Source organism: Chlorocebus sabaeus, chromosome 4 (assembly GCF_047675955.1).
Source record: "Chlorocebus sabaeus isolate Y175 chromosome 4, mChlSab1.0.hap1, whole genome shotgun sequence".
Classification (NCBI taxonomy): Eukaryota; Metazoa; Chordata; class Mammalia; order Primates; family Cercopithecidae; genus Chlorocebus; species Chlorocebus sabaeus.
In genome coordinates, this window is record NC_132907.1 from 18,922,685 (window position 1) to 18,942,394 (window position 19,710).

Consider the following 19,710-nt stretch of genomic DNA (forward strand, 5'->3'; position numbering starts at 1 on the left):
GGATGTGGGAAGTCGTAAGAGAAGTGTTTTTTTTTTTCTATATTTGACCAGATTATTTGTATTCTGAGACTCATAGATGTGCTTTCTGGGAGTATGTTTATGGATATGTGGTTCAGTACTTCCTTTTTCAAAGGTATCAACCAACGGGTGCCACTGTATGTCAAGAGGTAGTGTGATGGTCCGAGCAGGTGTCAGATTAAACATAAAAATTACTTAACATGGTTGTTTGAAATTTCTCTCTTCTTAGTCCTCCAAGAAGAATTTGGGTAGAATCGTGGATATAGGTTAATGCCCTTTGTTTTCTTTGCAGACATTTATCCATGGAAATTCTCTTTTGCTTTCTAGTAAAGCTTTAGGGATTATGGTACTCATGATGAAAGGTTGTTTTGTTTTGTTTTGTTTTTTCACAAACCTAAATATTTGTTAATAAACATGGATGGAATGTCTATTGCATTCTGATCTTTGGTATGAGCTGTGGCAAAAAAAAAAAAAAGTAAGTCGTGATGTCAGTTTTGAGTCCTATCTTATAGTCTTATGGAAACAGAAACCATGTAAACACAAGAGTTCAGTAGAGTATTAGTCGGGCTACAGTGGACGTTTACATAAGATGTCTTGGGATCCTGACAGAGGGAATTACTAATGCTGCCAAATCTGCAGAGAAAGCATTCTTTTATATTTGTAATGTATTCTGGAATTATAATGTGCATGCCTTCTATAATATGATTTCCCCATATGGAATGTTCACAAAGAAACATTTTGTCCTACTACGTGTGTGTTTCTGTCAGACCGACACAGACTGAATTAAATTTTTTCTGAGCAGCATTTGCTTATATATTTTGTGGTTCTGCTTTTCTCACATAGACCTGATTGCATAAGCATTCACTGGTGCACCTACAGTATTTATAATGCGTTATAGACAACTTGACACAGATGGTTGCAGAATGCTTAAGAGTCCTCATTCAGAGACTCGGTATAACTTTTTTAAACATCTGACTTTTTGAATTGTGCTTGTTTTAGAGAGTGGTAACTCTAGACAAAAATGGCACATTTTAGAGTTTTTCAGGATTACCATTCTTTTTTGATACCTACTTACTATTGATACTTTTCTAACCTAGGTATTTCATTATCTTGAACTTGTTCTGCCCCACCCAGACCCTCTCATGTTTTTGTTTTCCTTCCTTTTTCCCCATTGAAACTTGTCTGTTCTGTATTTCTTCAACCAAGTGTCTACATCTATCACTACTACTTCTAATGATAATCCCCTTTGCTTATATGCAAAATGCTTCTTTATGTGTATTTTACCAGAAGGATTCATACTAAATAAAGGGGGTTAAGAGGGAATCTTAGATAATAATCAGTGCATTAAATTGAAGCCTTTAGATGGCAGTTCATGTTTATTTTTTTCATTTGTTGCCAGCATCTGTCTTCTAACTACAAATAGATCAAAATCAACCCATGGTGCTTATTTTGAAAGCATAGAAGGCTTGTTAGGGGAGGGGAATTTTTTTAAACCAGCCATCTAAAATGATTCTGACAATTTGAGAGCCAGTCAAATTTATTAGTGTCTAAAATAGTTGGAGTTTAAGTTCAATGAGAAAATACTGCGGAGAAAGCTGACTTTTGTTGCTTCACAGATCACAGATCAGCCATTGAAAAAGTTGCATGCATACAAACAATACTGTAAACTCTGAAGATAGGTTTCACAACATAAGAATTCAGAACAGTAGTTTTCAACTAGACACTGCAATTACCTTTTTTAGTTTCCTGTCACTGATGTAACACATTACCACAAACTTAGTGGCTTAAAACAGTGCAGATGTATTATTATCTTTCAAGGCGTCAGCATGACCATGTTCCTTCTGGAGCTCCATGGGAAAATCCAATTTGGTGTTTTTTTTTTTTTTTTTTTTTTGACTTTTTTTGACTTTTTTTGTAAAGGCAGCCCGCATTCCTTAGTTCATGGCTCTTTTCCATCTTCAAAGCCAGCAATGGCCAATTGAGTTGTTTTCATGCTGTATCACTCTAACACTGACTCTCCTGCCTCTCTCATTCACTTATAGGTCTGTGTGATTAAATTGGCCCTCCCAGAAAATCCAAAATGACCTCCCATCTCAAAGTCAACTTATTGGCAACCTTAATTCCCTTTTGCCACATAATGTTACATATTCATTGGTTCTGTGGATTAGGACCTAGACACCTTTTGGGAGCTGTTTTTCTGTATTCCACCTCACTTATAGAACCTGTGGGAGGAGGGAGGTGACTCAGATACTCATGTCTCACCCTAACCCTATCAAATTGCAGAGAACAGGAGGGCAGGGCGATGGCACTCATAGAGGCCATTTCCATGAAGAGCAGAACCGAGGACCACACCCAGACTTGTATTCTCTGATCATGATGTTGATTGTACCATGGGGATCACTCGCTAGTCTTAAGAGTTCAAATGCAGCCCTGCTGTGGAGATTATGGCCATCTGCCTAATGAAGCAATTCGTATTTGAGGTGGTTCTGCTTAACTACAGTTAAGGAAATTAAGAGAAATATGAAATTTTCAGATCAGTCATATTAAATAAAGTTTCCTGTCTTCCTAGTACTGTCTCTTTGATGCTTCAAGTTAGAAAATTTAAGACTTATATTTCAAAATTTATACCAATTTTTACTTACTCTACTTTAGAATCAGAATTATAATAGCATTTCTTTTTTTTTTCTCTCTCTCTTTTTTTTTTTTTTTTTTTTTTTTTTTTGTTTGAGACGGAGTCTGGCTCTGCCGTCCAGGCTGAACTGCAATGGTGCGGTCTCAGCTCACTGCAACCTCCGCCTCCCGGGTTCAAGCAATTCTCCTGCCTCAGCCTCCCATGTAGCTGGATTACAGGTGTGCACTAGCATGCCCAGCTAATTTTTGTATTTTTAGTAGAGACGGGGTTTCACCGTGTTGGCCAGGCTGGTCTCAAACTGCTGACCTCATGATGCGCCCGCCTCGGCCTCCCAAAGTGCTGGGATTACAGGCATGACCCACTGTGCCCGGCCTATAATAGCATTTCTTAGTGAAACATTTATCTCAAGATAATGGAGATATAAATCTCAAATGAAATGAATTTTTATCCAGATGTTTTAAAATATTTTAAAGTATTTATTTACCATCAAATACAATTATAGGCACAGATAACTAACGGGTGCTATTAAGGTAGTGGAGAATTTAAAGGTTATTTACATTTTTCAAAAATCATGCAAAAACATGATTCACATACTGTGATTATTTACCTGGCTAATTCTTTTTTGTTTGGTATGAAATTATTGTTGTCTAAGCTTAGCACTTTGTTACATGGGATACAAGAGTGTATGTAAAGTTATTGTGAAAATTAAATTATAACATGTCAAATGGAATGTGATTAAGATCATAATGGGCTGGAGTAGGGTCAGGAAGAGTTGAATAGATAAATTGGGACTTGAACTGAGCATTGCATTTTGGGTAGTAATTAATATTTAACTAAATATGATTTATGATGGTAGATCACACGTAAATAATGATTTACTGTGATTTAAGTAAATCATAGAATAAACAAGTGAGTACTGTGTGCCAGACTGGCAAAAAGTAAGGGGAACACTAAAATTTAGGATTAAAATACAGTGTGTCAGTGTGTTTAGAGGGCTGTACATTTAGATGTTTTAAAGGCTTATTTTTTCATCAAAGTGTTATAAGTCTATGAAATCTTGTTCTTAAAATGAAGGGACATTTTTCTGAAAAGACCCAACACAAGAGATGGAAAATTGTTTCATATCGTATGATTATTTCCCTGGCTAGTTCTTTTTTTCAAAGATTACTGTCTATCAGACTTTGTGCCTTAAACCAAATGGGCGACTTCATTTTTCCCCTCCCTGGGAGCTAAGTATGGAAAGGAACACCAAGTGTCCACTACTGTCTCCTAGTGGACTAAACTAAAATGAGAGGAACAATGGGAAGAAATAGACTAATAAAGACTACAGAAGGGGAGCTAAAAGAATTTGCCATAAATTGAATGGAGAGTTCACGCAAGCAAACCTCAGTAGCTTGTAGAACTACATTCATGCCGTGGGAAATCTCGGAATGACTTAGCTATGACTTCTTTCCTGTTGGCATGGTGTCTTTTTCAGTAAACTCTTAAGGAAAACAAGCAAAAAGTACTACAACTTGATGATAAGGTGGGTGGGCAATATCCTGTATAGAAATGAAACTATGTTCTGGAAGAGTTGGATTTATTTCTGGACACCGACCTTTTTAAAAGCAATACATCATTCTCCATCCAACAGATGCTGCCATAGCCAATAATATGTTGGCTTGTCCATTTTCGGCTTGTCGTACAAAATAAATGAAAGCCAAGGACATTACAATTGGGAGGGAAAGAGGACTATTATTTAAAAGGCTTTTAAATGATGTCACTATATATTCTTTTAACAACATCCTCTAAAAGCCTTTGAAAAAATAGTCCCTTCCTCCCTCAGTTGTTAACAAAGACCATACTGGAGACTGCTCTTTAAAAGGCTGTTAAATGGTGATACTATATTTTTTAACATCAACATCATTTAGAAACCTTTTAGAGAACAGTTCTCTTCACCCACAACTAACAGAGGAGGGAAAAACAGATGTGGGGGAAGGGATTACTTTTTTAAAGGCCTTTGGATGGTACTACCAATAAATACAGCAATATTGTTATAAAAGCCTTTTTCCAATGATGATTCAGCTTTTTGATATGTACTTTTAACCTCATGACCCTGTGTTATCTGACAGATTGGTGTTTTAACGTTGCCTGAAAACTCAATTTACTAATAATCCCAATAATGTCTTTTATTGAACTTTTTGCAGTTTAAAATCAATTTCACATATATGGCCTCATTTGATCCTCACGACAACTCAGTGAAACAGACAGGATATGTTTAATTAGCCCCATTTTACAGAAGAGGAAAACAGAAGCTCTGAGGTTGTGATTTAGCTAAGGTCTCACCATTTAATATGTGGCTGAGTTCAAACTATCACCGAGATTGTTTAATATCTGGTCTCATACCCCCTGCAGTTTTCTGGGGGTACCTTCATTCCTTTTTTTAAAAAGTGGTATTCATCATCAGTCTTTTCAACATGTCCAAATACTGAGTTAATTCCTTACAATTAGTATAAAAGTGGGATTCTGTCATTTCGGTACTGAAGATAGGTATCTAGTAGAAATTTTATTAACAAATAATCCTGAGGAAGTAAAGAAGTGTAAACTATCATCTCCAGGTGTGGTTGTCCCCTGTGATGTGGCATTCAGACTTTCCCTGAGATTCTTTTGCCTTATGATGTATACTTATAAAATTATCACTTGAAATCCACTTTCGGACATGCAGTTTATTAAATAACTGATATTTTAAAGACAATTCTAATCTCATTTTATGGATTTGTTTTTAAAAGTTGTTTGTTAAGGATGCCGATTATAATTAAGACCACATTCAAAAACGTTTCCTCAACTGTCATTAATCTTTGGAAAGAAATAATAAATGCTAGTTCTTTCCACTTTGTGCAGTTCCCTGAAGGAGAGAAAACTCCCCACGAGCTTGCATGACTAACCTTTACTTTCCTTTATCATAAGGAACATTTTGTGTTTATTGGAGAAAGAATTATAGCTTATTGCTTGACAGAAATGACACTGAAGAATATTATATTTCAGTCTTAGCTCTGCCACTATTTTTTCTCTTATGCTAATAAACATTGTCTTTAATAATAATTAAAGAAGGAGACTTTCACCAGCAACACACTCTCACATGCAGTGTTGCACTGACTCCTCAAAAGAATCCTATCAATTAGGTACAAATACAAGCACAGAGAAGTTAAATGATTTTCTTCTCATCAAATAGCTTGAAGGCCTTCTAACTTAAAATCCAGTGTTTTCCTTCGTACCACTGCCAGCTGTAATTCTGCCACACGAGAAGGAAACTAACCATTCTTACTTCTGAAGAAAAATGCTTCATCCTTCATATGTTAAAAATAGGTATAGCCTGAGAAGACTTGGCCAGTGCCACAGTGCAAGAGTGAGGCCCAATCCCAGGACTTGACCCGAAAGCCATGCAGCCAGGTGCCTTTGCCATGAAGAAAACCAGGCCTTGTGTAGTAAATCACATTCTCTCCATCCCCACCTCCTCACTGAAAATTTTAAAATACTACACGCAGATCAAGGGATAATGTTTATATAAGCGAGTGTGTGTGTGTGTGTATGTGTGTGTGTGTGTCTGTCTGTTCTGTCCTATCATCTCAGGGAACCCATTTCCCCATCCTTGCCCTGCATCAGGAAATTCTCAGCAACTTGTGGTACCTGGAACTGACATCTAGGATGTATAAGGATCCTTTTCCCTTCTGTCAGATTCGAAGAAAGCATCTGTAGTTTAAAATCACTATACCCATAATAAAATTCCCTTTCCAATTTGTATGTCTACTAAGACGTACTTCTTTCCTTATCTCCAGGACCTCTTCTAGGGGACATCCACATCCTTCATCAAGGGGGATCCATGTCCCTAAGTCCCAGTTCACTCAAATGCAAGGCAACACAACCAGCTTTCAGAGGCCACAGTCCCATCTCTGAGATATGTAGAACAGCTTACGGTTTCCCTCATATACTTTTGTAAGGTTCATGGCCTAGCTTTTCTCTGAGAATCTCCATTCGGATCTTGAAGTCCTTTTGTAAATCTGTTCAGTATGGCCTCATTCATAATGGCTGATAATTCTGTCTTTGACAAAATCATTGTTACTACCAAGATTGTTTGTGTGAAGCTCAGCTGTTCCTTTTAGGCCAATGTTTTCATCCTCATCTTCCTTCCTTTTATGGGGCCCATTCCATCTTCCTATTCCCTCTTCCCTTCCTTGTCATTCTTATCTTTGGATCTCGTAGTCACTTATCCATATTCAGTGAAGATCTTAGTATTTCATACATAATCTCTCTGGCCCACCATCATCTTGGGGAACTGCAGTGTTCATATTCATAACCTGTGCAACATGTAACCTCACAGTGTCTTGATCTGTTCAATTCTAATAACTTCACCTGCACTGAACTTCAGTTTCTCGTCCTTTCAATGCTGAAATCTTACTCCCTTACTTGTGCCTATCATGCTCCTCAGGCCCTTCATGCCTCCAGCCTAGATTTAAAACAACCCTGAAAGATAGGTGCTAGTGTCCCCATTTCACAGACTTGAAAATTGAGATCCCCTCAGCTTAAGTAACTTTTCTGGTGTTACAGGGCTAGTAAGACATGCCCTGTGTACAAAACCAATTTCAGCTCAAATCTGTTTAGTTTCAAAGCCTTGCGTTTCCCCCCACACCTCACTGCTGAGTATATGAAGGAGTTATACAACTCCAAGAGAATTATTTTGTATAGCAGCTTATGGTACAGCTCAGAGTATAATGAATCTAATGACGGGGGCAAATTAGAGAGACCTTGTATAGTATAAGCAAGAGAAGTCATAAGGGAGCAAAAGATGGGAAGGGACACCAAATTGTTATGGTTACCTGAGGGGGACTTTTCTTTTCTTTCCTTCTTTTTTTTTTTTTTTTTTTTTTTGAGACACTCTTGCTCTGTCGCCAGGCTGGAGTACAATGGTGCAATCTCAGCTCACTGCAACCTCTGCCTCCCGGGTTCAAATGATTCTCCTGCCTCAGCCTCCTGAGTCGCTGGGATTTCAGGCGTGCACCACTACGCCCAGCTAATTTTTGTATTTTTAGTAGAGATGGGGTTTCACCATATTGGTCAGGCTGGTCTCGAACTCCTGAGCTCGTGATCTACCCGCCTTGGTCTCCCAAAGTGCTGGGATTACAGGCGTGAGCCGCTGCGCCCGTCTGGGACTTTACTTTTCTTACATTTTCATACTATTTAAATTATTTTCAATAAACATATAATACTTTTGTAATTAGAAAAGATTTAAAAATATCTTCAGTGTTAATGAAGACTTGAATTAAGCTGGTGGTAGAGGGACAGAAAAGAGGAAATGAATACAGGAGACGGTGAATTTGTTTTCTAATTAATGTGAGGATGTCAAAGATAATGCCAAAGTTCTGAGCTTGGTTATAATGGGAGAAGACACTAGCATTTTCTTTTTTATATTATGTTGTTGATCTTGTGAATGAAAAAGCAGTAGAACTAATAAGATCACGTAATTATCACATCTGTCAAATCATAGCTTCACAATGCATACTTGTTTTGGGCTTCTGTAAAATGCTCTGGGTTCTAATGAAATTTGTTATAACCAGTTACTGAGAACTTCATGCTGAATACTTTACAAATCAAATTCAGTTTGTTTTTATTAGTACTCTTAAACCAAAAGTCAGAAAAGAAATATAAAAGGAATAGGAGAACATATCTATGAATAGTATAACATATCTGTATTCATGGTTCTGGTTCTGGTACTATTGACCATGTACATGATAAATAAAAAAATATAGACAGCATTCTGGCTTTCCGATGTATAAAAAAGCAGTAAATGTATTGATAGTGAAGCTTATTGATCTGTCTTTGGGGAGGGGAAAGAATGGGATATTAATTTCCTTATCTCAAAACCATTGTAAATTGAATATATCCTATACCAGGGATCAGCAAACATTTTTTGTAAAGGGCCAGGTAGTAAAGATGTTCAGCTTTACAGGCCACAACCACTCAACCCTGCCATTTTAATGCAACAGCAGCCACAGATAATACATAAATAAATGAGTGTGTCTGTGTTCCAATAAAGCTTTATTTATAGATACTAAAGTGAATTTCATATCATTTTAATGTTACAGTCATATTGCTTTTGATTTTTCAACCATTTAGAAATATAAAAGTCATTATTAGTGAACAGGCATTGCAAAACTAGGCGGTGGACCAGATTTGGCCTCCAAGCATGGTTTGCTGGTGCCTGCTTAATACCAAGCATGAATTAAGATGCTCATTAAATATTTGTTCATTATGTGTTCAAGTATTTCCACAAATATATTTTTAATATGTATTATTACCAAAATAAGAGGTGAGAAAGTCTCATGTGTTTTATAATGTATACTGATTACTAAAATAAAATATGAGAAATTATCATAAATTCCTATATCAAAATTTATATGCATAAGGAAGAAGTTATCTTTAGTATTAAAAACTATTTATTTGAAGTAATATTTGCTGGAAGATTCAAATATATTTCTTTGAGTCTGTGCTTATATGTAAGAGTTAAGCAAATTTGCCGTTTACTTTTGCTAATCCTATACTAGGTCAATACTAGGTTAATGCTAGCCTCAATGAAATGGATTGGAGGTAAAATCAAGACCCACTTTCTACAGTTTATAGGATAAATAAGACAATACTGTGACTTTATGCATTACGGATCTTATCAATTGAGACATACATTGGTTTTAAAAGTACTACTGTTAAAGATGAAGCTGTGCCTCTGTTTATAGCTATTTTCTTACCTCGTCATTTTTATAAATTATATATCTAAATAGATACTGATGTAAAGTAAGCCACACAAAACTAGATACAAAGAGCATTTTATATACTGCAGATTTTCATATTTTTGAAATTCAAAAACCGAATGGATTGATAATACTTAATGACTGACTAACTAAATGTGGATTAAAGCATAAAAGGCTGGAAAACATTGTTTTCATAAAGCTTTACATGGAAATGTCATCTTTGAAATAGTAATGTGGATGCTGAACAAGGTTTATTCTAAGGCACTTACTTGATAGTCTATGTTTTATTTTTCAAATCTCATTTTAAATTTTATAATTCAATCATTTTGAACAGCTACGTTCAAAAGAAGTTTTACAACTTTAATCTTAATAATCTCAAAAAAAAAAGCAGACATGCTATGTCATAAAATAACTATTAGTGACTAGTTTGTATCCTATAAATCTAACTTGAGTTGATAATATGGTCCATTACCAGCTAACTGCACAGAGTATTTTTCATTTTACACTCTTCAGTTACTTTTTAGTGAAGTGTTAAAAAATATGAAGCTTTTCTCCTCTCTAAAATTGCACGCTGTCTGTCTGTTATTAGGGAGATAACAGCTCTTATAAATGTTTCAGTAAGCGCTAAGTAGACAGTTATGTGCACTCTCATTCCACGCTTATTTGCTTACTGTAATAAACTGATAAAATATGTGTGGTTTGTCTCTGTGTATCTACAGGCATCATGAGTCACATAGATTTCCTTTAGAAATAATGTTGTGTCTGCAGAATTGATTGCTTATTTTCATAAACCATCTAAAGGTACACAAACGACTTTTATTATTTAAACATATGCTGTGTAAAGATTTGTAGAGGATTATCTCATTGTTGCTTGATGCTTTTTGTTTTGTTAACTCTTGGGAGAGGCTTGTTATTTTACAATTCCTGCAGTTACTGAACTAATTACTTCCTCAGGAGCCATAGTGAAGATGACCTGTATCATTTGCTTATAATGCAGCTAAGTTTTTAATTCTTTGAACATTGGTCGTTAAACAATTAAATCAAAACCAATGTTTTCAAACATTGTCTTTCATACTATCCTGTTTATACAAGTTTTAATAAAATAATACACTTAAAAATAGACATTTCAAGAATTAGTGTTTGTATTGTACAAGTCCCTCAATAAGCTGTTCTTTGTGCATTTAAGAAATGTAGGCCGGGCGCGGTGGCTCGCGCCTGTAATCCCAAAACTTTGGGAGGCTGAGGTGGGTGGATCACCTGAGGTAGGGTGTTCGAGACCAGCCTGGCCAACCTGGGGAAACCCCTACTCTACTAAAAGTACAAATATCAGCCGGGCGTGGTCGCGAGCGCCTGTAATCCCAGCTACTTGGGAGGCTAAGTAACGAGAATCGCTTGAACCCGGGCGGCGGACGTTGTAGTGAGCCGAGATTGTGCCACTGCACTCCTACATGGGCAACAAGAGTGAGACTCTATCTCAAAAAAAAAAAAGAAGTGTACTTTTTTATTCACAATTTTATGTAATAGAAAATTCAAGTTATATCCTAAAACCAACAAATATTAAAATAGAAGATCTCCACATATCACCACAGTGTGTTCCTATAAGGCTGTAGTATTTTTAAGGACACTGTTATAATTGAGCACTCAGTGTTAAATAAAGTGTAGTTATGACCAACACTCAAGGTATATTATTTGCAAATTTCCATAAGCATTTAAAATAGTAAAATTATGCTTTGAGTTCTGAGAAAGTGTAAAATTAGGTTTTATACATTGAGCATAAAAATGAGAAGTAGATGGGAAGACAGGCAATAAACATAACAAACAAATAAGCTGTATATTGTGTTAGAGAAGGTATTAAGTGTCTATACAAAAGGAAAAAGGAAAGCAGAAGGGAGGGATGCAAATGGGTTAAACCTCACTAAGAAGGTAATATCTGAGGAGACATACTAGAACTGAGCTGTGTGGGTCTCTGGAGAAAGTGCCTTCCAGGTGGAGGGTACAAGAGAATAACCTATAGTGGGACCGTTACGAGTATGCAAAAGGAATAGCAAGGAAGTCAGGGTGATGAGTAGAATAGACAGTGAGTTCAAGAGCAATAGAAAATGAGATCAAGGAAATGGAACAGGGATCCTGGCCATTGGCGGGTTTTGAGCAGAGGGGTAACATGATGTAACTTTTTTTTTCTTTAAACTTTTATTTTAGGTTCAGGGGTACACGTGCAGGTTTGTTTTACAGGTAAACTCATGTCACGGAGTTTGGTGTACAAATTATTTCATCACCCCAGTGCATGATGTAACTTTGACTGATACATTCTAGCTCCTGTGTTCAGGATAGACTAACAGCAATTCAGTCTGTGTTCCATAGGATGCAGGGGTGGGAGCAAGGAAACCAATTAGGAGGCTCTTGGAATCATCCGGATAATAGATGGTGGTGGCTCAGACCAGGCTGGTAACAGTGGTAGTAGTGAGAAACAGCCAGATTAATTCATTAAAATAACTGGGTTTTCATCCATAATGACTCCCTCAGGTGTCAGCTATGACTTTTGTGTTCTTCTAGTCCACTGAGCCTGCTTCTGTCATGGCATTTATCACACTAGTTGATTTACTTTGTTTTCCCAGGCTAAACAATAAACTTCTTGAGGACTAGGATACTTCCTCTTTGTCTCTGTATCATACTCCTTAGCACAGGGCTGATACAACTCATTGCATAAATGTTAGTTACATGAAAGCATGAATTAATACATTAATGGTGAGTAATGATTAATGATTAGTAGTTACTTTGTGTTTGAAATAACGGTGTTCTTATTGGACAGAGAGCTGTGAAATACCTAATTCTTGCACGTTACCACCTTTCTCCCCAAGATGCCCAAGGGATACATAGGGTCAGAGGACAAATAAAGGCAAAGTCGTACTTTGTTATTAGAGTGGACGTTGCTCTCTAACCACAATACAGAACTCCAGTGAGTTAGGATGGCCTACATCAAGGACTCAAGGTTCTTTTCTATTAAAGGTAGGATTAAGTAGCCTTGATCCAAAACAAATTATTAGTTAAATCACATGAAATTGATAATTTTACTGTTTTTGACCTACACATATGGCAGATACATATGGGTCAGTCTAATCAAAAGCCTTACCTACCAGCACTTTAGAGATAGGGGGGCAAAGGGGCATTCTCCCATTACAAGCTTATTTCCCCTTCCAATTAATGTCCTGAAATCTGACTAATCCCAACCAGTAGTAGAATGGGGGAGATAGATGATAGAATCCCAATTTGAACTAGGTTAAGCAGTAAATAAATAAATAGGGAATTACAGCTAGAGTTCAGAGAAAACAACTTCAACAAGGACACGAATGTGTCTGGGCCTCAAGAACCATCCAGATGAAAGTTACCAGCTAGTCTGTGTGTCTCTCATCTATGCTTTTCTTTGAAATATGCTTCATTATTTTTTTCTCACTGAACAACGTGGCAGGAAATGTGGCCACAGACAAAAATTAGAGTTTTAAATCTCAGAATGTTAACTGCTTGAGAGAGTCTGGCTCAGATTACTAGGTACCAAATCCGAAAATCCTAGGAAAGGAACTCATTGGGCCAAATGTCCATCCCTGAACCAGTTAACTGCAGCCAGTCATGAGGAGGCATTAGAACTTGCCAGCTCCATCATGTGCTGAATGTGTCAAGGTTTCTAGAAAATAGTAGGGTGTGTTGGGCTGACAGTCCCATACATAACTACTATAGAGTAAAGAAGCGTTGGGGGCAAAGCTTCCTCAAAAGGCCAGCCCGTAGTCTTGAATCAAATAAAAGCAATTCTGAAACAATGAATTCTTATTCTGCATTGTCATTGGACTTACTCGACACTTTGTTGTCGGCTATCAGAACATTTCCTGATACTTCAGAAACCCACAGGAAAAATTAAAGTCATAGCATGGATTTTCATAAAGGAAAGCCAAAAGAAAAAAGTAACCTCTACTATGTAAAGTTATATTCTGATTAGTAAAGCCGCTAGCCTGTATGGCACCATTGTGCAGATTCCAAAAAGTTTCCCTTGAATGTAAGCTGGATTTTAGCTCTTATCTACCCTTTCAGTCAGTTGTCACTGCACAGATGTATATGGTGGTCTGAGTGTTAGCTGTTTGAAATAAGTGGCTCTGGGAATTGTTAAATTATTATTATTTTTTTAATCAAGCATCAAGAACTATGAAGAGTCTGAGATGTTACCCTACTTACAGGCTAACTAGTTAATCTGCAACAATTTCATGAATGCTGGTAGAAGACACAAGACTCCTTGGTCAGAGACAAAGGACAGTTTGTTACAGCAGCGGCAGTAGCCAGAGTAGCATCATTTGCATCACTTCTCTGAGCCCCACATGCTGAAGGCTAGGTGAAGCCTGCACATGCAGTGTGTTGCTTTACAGGAGGCTAACCTGATCAGAGTAAACAGACAGCCTAAGGAATGGGAGAAAATGTTTGCAATCTGTCCATCTGACAAAGTTCTAATATCTAGAATCTACAAGGAACTTAAGCAAATTTACAAGAAAAAAATCAAACAGCCCCATCAAAAAGTGGGCAAATGATATGAACAGACACTTCTCAAAAGAAGACATTTATGTGGCCAACAAACATATGAAAAAAAGCTCATCATCACTGGTCATTAGAGAAATGCAAATCAAAACCACAGTGAGATACCGTCTTCAGCCAGTTAGAATGGTGATCATTAAAAAGTCAGGAAGCAACAGGATGCGGAGAAATAGTAACGCTTTTACACTGTCGGTGAAAGTGTAACTTAGTTCAACCATTGTGAAGACAGTGTGGCAATTCCTCAAGGATCTAGAACCAAAATTACCATTTGACCCAGCAATCCCATTACTGGGTATATACCCAAAGGAATATAAATAATTCTATCAAGACACTTGCACACATATGTTTATTGCAGCTCTATATACAATAGCAAAGACCTGGAACCAACCCAAATGTCCATCCGTGATAGACTGGATAAAGAAAATGTGGCAAATATATACCATGGAATACTATGCAGCCATAAAAAAGGATGAGTTCATGTCCTTTGCATGGACATGGATGAAGCTGGAAACCATCATTCTCAGTAAACTAACACAGGAACAGAAAACCAAACACCGCATGTTCTCACTCATAAGTGGGAGTTGAAGAATGAGAACACATGGACACAGGGAGGGGAACATCACATACCAGGGCCTGTCGGGGGTTTCGGGGCTAGGGCAGGGATAGCATTAGGAGAAATACCTAACATAGATGGCAGGTTGATGGGTGTAGCAAAGCACCATGGCACGTGTATACCTATGTAACAAACCTACACATTCTGCGCATGTATCCCAGAACTTAAAAGTATTAAAAATAATAATAATATTCTAGGTTTTTATCAGAGGACTGTTAGCAAATCTATTCAGCCTTTGCCCCAGCGGGAGATTTTATCTTTCTAATCCTGGACAACAAACAAACGAGTCTATCACCTGCCCCAGAGGAAGGCATTACCTCTGTCTTCCAAAGGCTGTTTGCTGTAGAAACATCTTTGAAAAGAGCTTCAGAAGCAAAGTTGCTAATGTTTCTGCTCAGAAGACACGGGACCTGTAGAGCCCTTTTTGGCACCAGGGACCCGTTTTGTGGAAGACAGTTTTTCCGTGGACCATTGGGAATACGGGGATGGTTCTGGATGAAACTGTTCCACCTCAGATCATCAGGCAGGCATTAGATGCTCATCAGGAGCGTGCTGCCTAGATCCCTTGCATGCACAGTTGACAATAGGGTTTGCACTCCCATGAGGATGTAATGCCACCGCTGATCTGACAGGAGGCAGAACTCAGGCGGTAATGCTTGCTCTCATCAGCCGCTCACCTCCTGCTGTGCGGCCGGATTCCTAACAGCCCATGCCCTGGTACAGGTCCATGGCCCGGGGACTAGGGACCCTCTGCTGTAGAGAATTGTTTCCAACAACAAGGGAAGGAACGTGGAATGGCAAGGATCGAACATTTGTACCCTTAGATCAGGGGTCAGCAAACTTTTTTTGTAAAGGTACCAGATAGTAAATGTTTTAGGTATTACAACTACTCACCTCTGCCATTGTAGAGTAAAAAAGCAGTCAAGGACAGTATGTAAATGAATGAGTATGGTTGTGTTCCAGTGACATTTTTTAAAAATAGGCAGCAGGCCATATTTGGCTTGTGGGTTATAGTTTGCAACCTCTGCGCTACATCTATTGTGTTTAGACTTATTAAATCTTCCCTTTTTCTTAAACCCTCGTTTTCACAGCCCAAATCTAGATCACTTTATAATTAATTTATGTTTTACCTTTTTTTGCATCTAATAAATCATTGGTGTCTATAAAATATGAAGTCAAGAACGCCATTTGCAATGTTGAGCATCCTAGAATATAAGCAACCACGGCTCTCATATGTATTTCCAGATTATAGGTATCTGGTCTGATGTACAAAATATTGAACTAAAGTCTTATTATATATTAGTATTAATATAATACTGGATTAAATGTATTATATATGGAAGTAGTTGAAGGATTTATGGAACCCACTGGGTTTATTGAACAAAATATCACCTGTGTATTTTATCTAGATGCTGGAGAAGATTGGCTTAATATGACTTGTATAAACTTAGGAAACAAGGGTAAAAAAGTAATCAAACATTTTCTGTTTCTTTCTCTCTTTCCTTTTTTTTTTTTTTTTTTTTTGAGATGGAGCTTTGCTTCATCACCCAGACTTGAGGACAGTGGCACCATCTCAGCTCACTGCAACCTCCGCTTCCTGGGTTCAAGCAGTCCTCCCACCTCAGCCTCCCAAGTATCTGGAATTACAGGTGCATGCCACCACGCCCATCTAATGTTTCCATTTTTAGTAGAGATGGGATTTCACCATGTTGGCCAGGCTGGCCTCAGACTCCTGACCTCATGTGATCCGCCCGTCTTGGCCTCCCAAAGTGCTGGGATTACAGGCACGAGCCACCACACCTGGCTATGTTTTCATTTAGTACCTTTCTGTAGTTAAACAAGTATATATTATTACCATGAAGTGTCATTTATGATCCTGTTTATTGTGAAAGAGTGGGTAGACCTCTGGGAATTATCACAGATAACCTTTGGAGGTTGTAAGGGAGGACCTTTTTAGATGGTGAATTCATTAGAGAATGCTTTTTACCTCGAACTTGGTTGAATGTGGAAGGAATGAGTGGAGAGAATTATACTGTTTTTTTTTCCTTTATTCATCCCTTAACATATTTTTTGACAATTATAATAAAGCTGTAGAATTTTAAGACAAAGTTGAAAACATAAAACAAATGTTTGGACCATGTGTCCTAGGATTAGACTGAAAGAAAGAATCAGTGAGTCTGCCAAGGCTTGATGGCTCTTAAATGACCAAAGGCGTACTTCTAACCACCTTGTGTGATATCTATAGTACTAATTCCTGGCCACTGTGAACCAGACCTTTGTTTCTGTTCTCTAGTCCCACTCCTCTACCCTTGCCTTTCTCCAATTTTCAAATAGTCTTCCCTTTTACGTTACAATTTCGGCTTTCTTTCCCCCATATGTAGGCCAACTTTTTATGTATTTTCACAGAGATAAAGCTTGTTATACCAACATTTATTTAATGATTTGATGACAAATATGTTTGTGGAACAATGTAGAATAAAAGTAAGACCTGGTCACTGTCTCCAATATGCTTATAATTAAGGAAATAAACATGTAACACTGAAAAATATTAGCCAGATAAGAGCTTATATTTAAGGTTGATTATCATAGCCTCAGTATCATGGGAATTTATGGGGATAAAGAAGATTTTTGCTGAGTATAAATCCGTAGCTATAAAATATATAGCTCTGGAGTCATCCCAGTGCAGCCTTGGTGCCATGTGCATGTTGGACAGTCCCAGCCCACCTTGATCTCTAGTACTTGTAGCTTTTCTCTTTCAAGATGCCTGAGAAAGTGCACGTGAAGAGGAAGAGGTGGAAACTTGCCTTTCAGGGAGATATTGCCCAACTCATGTCTCTCGTCATCAATACTTTCTATTCTAATGAGGAGATTTTCCTTCAGGAATTGATCTAATGTTTATGATGCATTGGACAAGATTTGCTGTGAGAGCCTTACAAACCCTTCCAAGTTGGACAATGGTGAAGAGCTGGAAATTGACATAATCCCCAACCCATGGTAATGGTTCCCAAATTAGGAGATCAGCCTTGGTCATGTCAATGCCTGTGTCTACCAAAGTCAGAGTGCATTCCCTGGTACTAAAGAATTTATGGAGGCTCTTCAGGGTGGTGCAGGTATCTCCATGTTTGGGCAATTTGGTGCTGCCTTTTTTTCTGCCTACCTTGTGGCAGAGGAAGTAGTTGTGATCACAAAGCACAACAATGATGAAGAGTATGCCTGGGAGTCTCCACTGGGGGTTCCTTCACTGTATATGCTGACCATGCAGAGCCCATTGGCAGGGGTACCAAAGTGACCCTCCACCTTAAAGAAGACCAGACAGAGTACTTAGAAATGAGGAAGGTCAAAGAAGTAGTGAAGAGCACTTCCAGTTCATAGGCTATCCCATTACCCTTTCTTTGGAGAAGAAAAGAGAGAAGAAAATCAGTGATGACAGGCAGAGGAAGAGAAAGGTGAGAAATAAGAGGAAGATAGGCCAGGCACAAAGGCTCATGCCTGTAATCCCAGTACTTTGGGGGGCTGAGGTGGGCAGATCGCTTAAACTCAGGAGTTTGAGACCAGCCTAGCCAACATGGTGAAACACCAACTCTATAAAAAATACAAAAAATTAGGCGGGAATGGTGGTGCACAGCTTAGGTCCCAGCTATTTGTGGGGCTGAAGTGGGAGGATCCACCAGGGGCCGGAGGTTGCAGTGAACTGAGATCATACAACTGCACTCCAGCCTGGGTGACAGAGTATTACACCATCTCAAAACAAACAAACAAACAACCAAAAAACAGAAGATAGAGATGATGAGAAAAAGTCCAAGATTGAAGATGTGGGTTCAGATGAAGAAGATGAGAACAGTAAGGATAAGAAAAAGAAAACCAACAAGATCAAGGAGAAATCATTGATTGGGAAGAATTAAACAAGACCAAGAACATTTGGATCAGAAATTCTGATGACATTCACCCAGGAGAAGTATAGAGAATTCTACAAGAGCTTCACCAGTGACTAGGAGGACCACTGGGCAGTCAAGCATTTCTTTGTGGAAGGTTGGTTGGAATTCAGAGCATTGCTATTCATCCCTTGTTTGGATCCCTTTGACTTCTTTGAGAATTAGAAGAAAAAAGAACAACAAACTCTGTGTCCATCATGTGTTCATCATGGACAGCTGTGATGATATTGGAGTAGCTCAACTTTAATCCTTGGTGTGGTTGACTTAGGATCTGCCCCTGAACATCTCTCAAGAAATGCTCCAACAGAGCAGAATCTTAACAGTCATTCACAAAAACATTGTTAAGAAGTGCCTGGAGCTGTTCTCTGAGCTGGCAGAAGACAGGGAGAATTGCAAGAAATTCAATGAGGCCTTATCTAAAAATCTAAAGCTTGGGCCAGTTGTGACGTCTCACCCCTGTAATCTCAGCACTTTGGGAGGCCAAGGCAGGAGGATTGCTGGAAGCCAGGAGTTTGATACCAGCCTGGGCTGCAAAGCAAGACACTATCACAACAAAAAATTTAAAAAATTAACCCAGCATGGTGGTACACACCTGTAGTTTAAGTTACCTAAAAGCCTGAGGCAAGAGGATCACTTGAGCCCGTGAGTTCCAGGCTGCAGTGAGCTATGATTGCACCACTGCACTCCAGCCTGGATGACAGAGTGAAACCCCTGTCTATAAAAATTCAATAAATAAAATTTTAGAATTTTAAAAATTAAAATCTAAAGCTTAGAATCCACAAAAACTCCACTAACCAGCAACACGTGTCCTAGCTGCTGCAGTATCACACTTACCAGTCTGGAGATGAGATGACATCTGTGTCAAAATATGTCTCCTGCATGAAAGAGACACAGAAATCCATCTATAGCATCACTGGTGAGAGCAAAGAGCAGGTGGCCGGCTCTGTGTTTGTGGAGCAAGTGCAGAAGCGGGCCTTTGAATTAGTATATACAGCCAAGCCCACTGATGAGTACTGCATGCAGTAGCTCAGGGAGTTTCATGGGAAAAGCCTGGTCTCAGTTACCGAGGAGAGTCTGGAGCTGCTTGAGTGAACTGAGATTGCGCCACTGCACTCCAGCCTGGCGACAGCGAGACTCCGTCTCAAAAAAAAAAAAAAGAAAGAA

At 38.3% G+C, this 19,710-nt stretch overlaps 1 protein-coding gene and 2 pseudogenes across 3 annotated transcripts in view; all 3 read left to right on the forward strand.

The window, feature by feature from the left end:
- The window catches only part of AP3B1 (adaptor related protein complex 3 subunit beta 1), a 306,137-nt gene that overhangs the window by 246,569 nt on the left and 39,858 nt on the right, over positions 1 to 19,710 (forward strand). The window lies entirely within an intron of this gene.
- Positions 17,297 to 18,071, forward strand: LOC103223533 (heat shock protein HSP 90-beta pseudogene; annotated as a pseudogene).
- LOC140711602 (heat shock protein HSP 90-alpha pseudogene) lies at positions 18,100 to 19,229 on the forward strand (annotated as a pseudogene).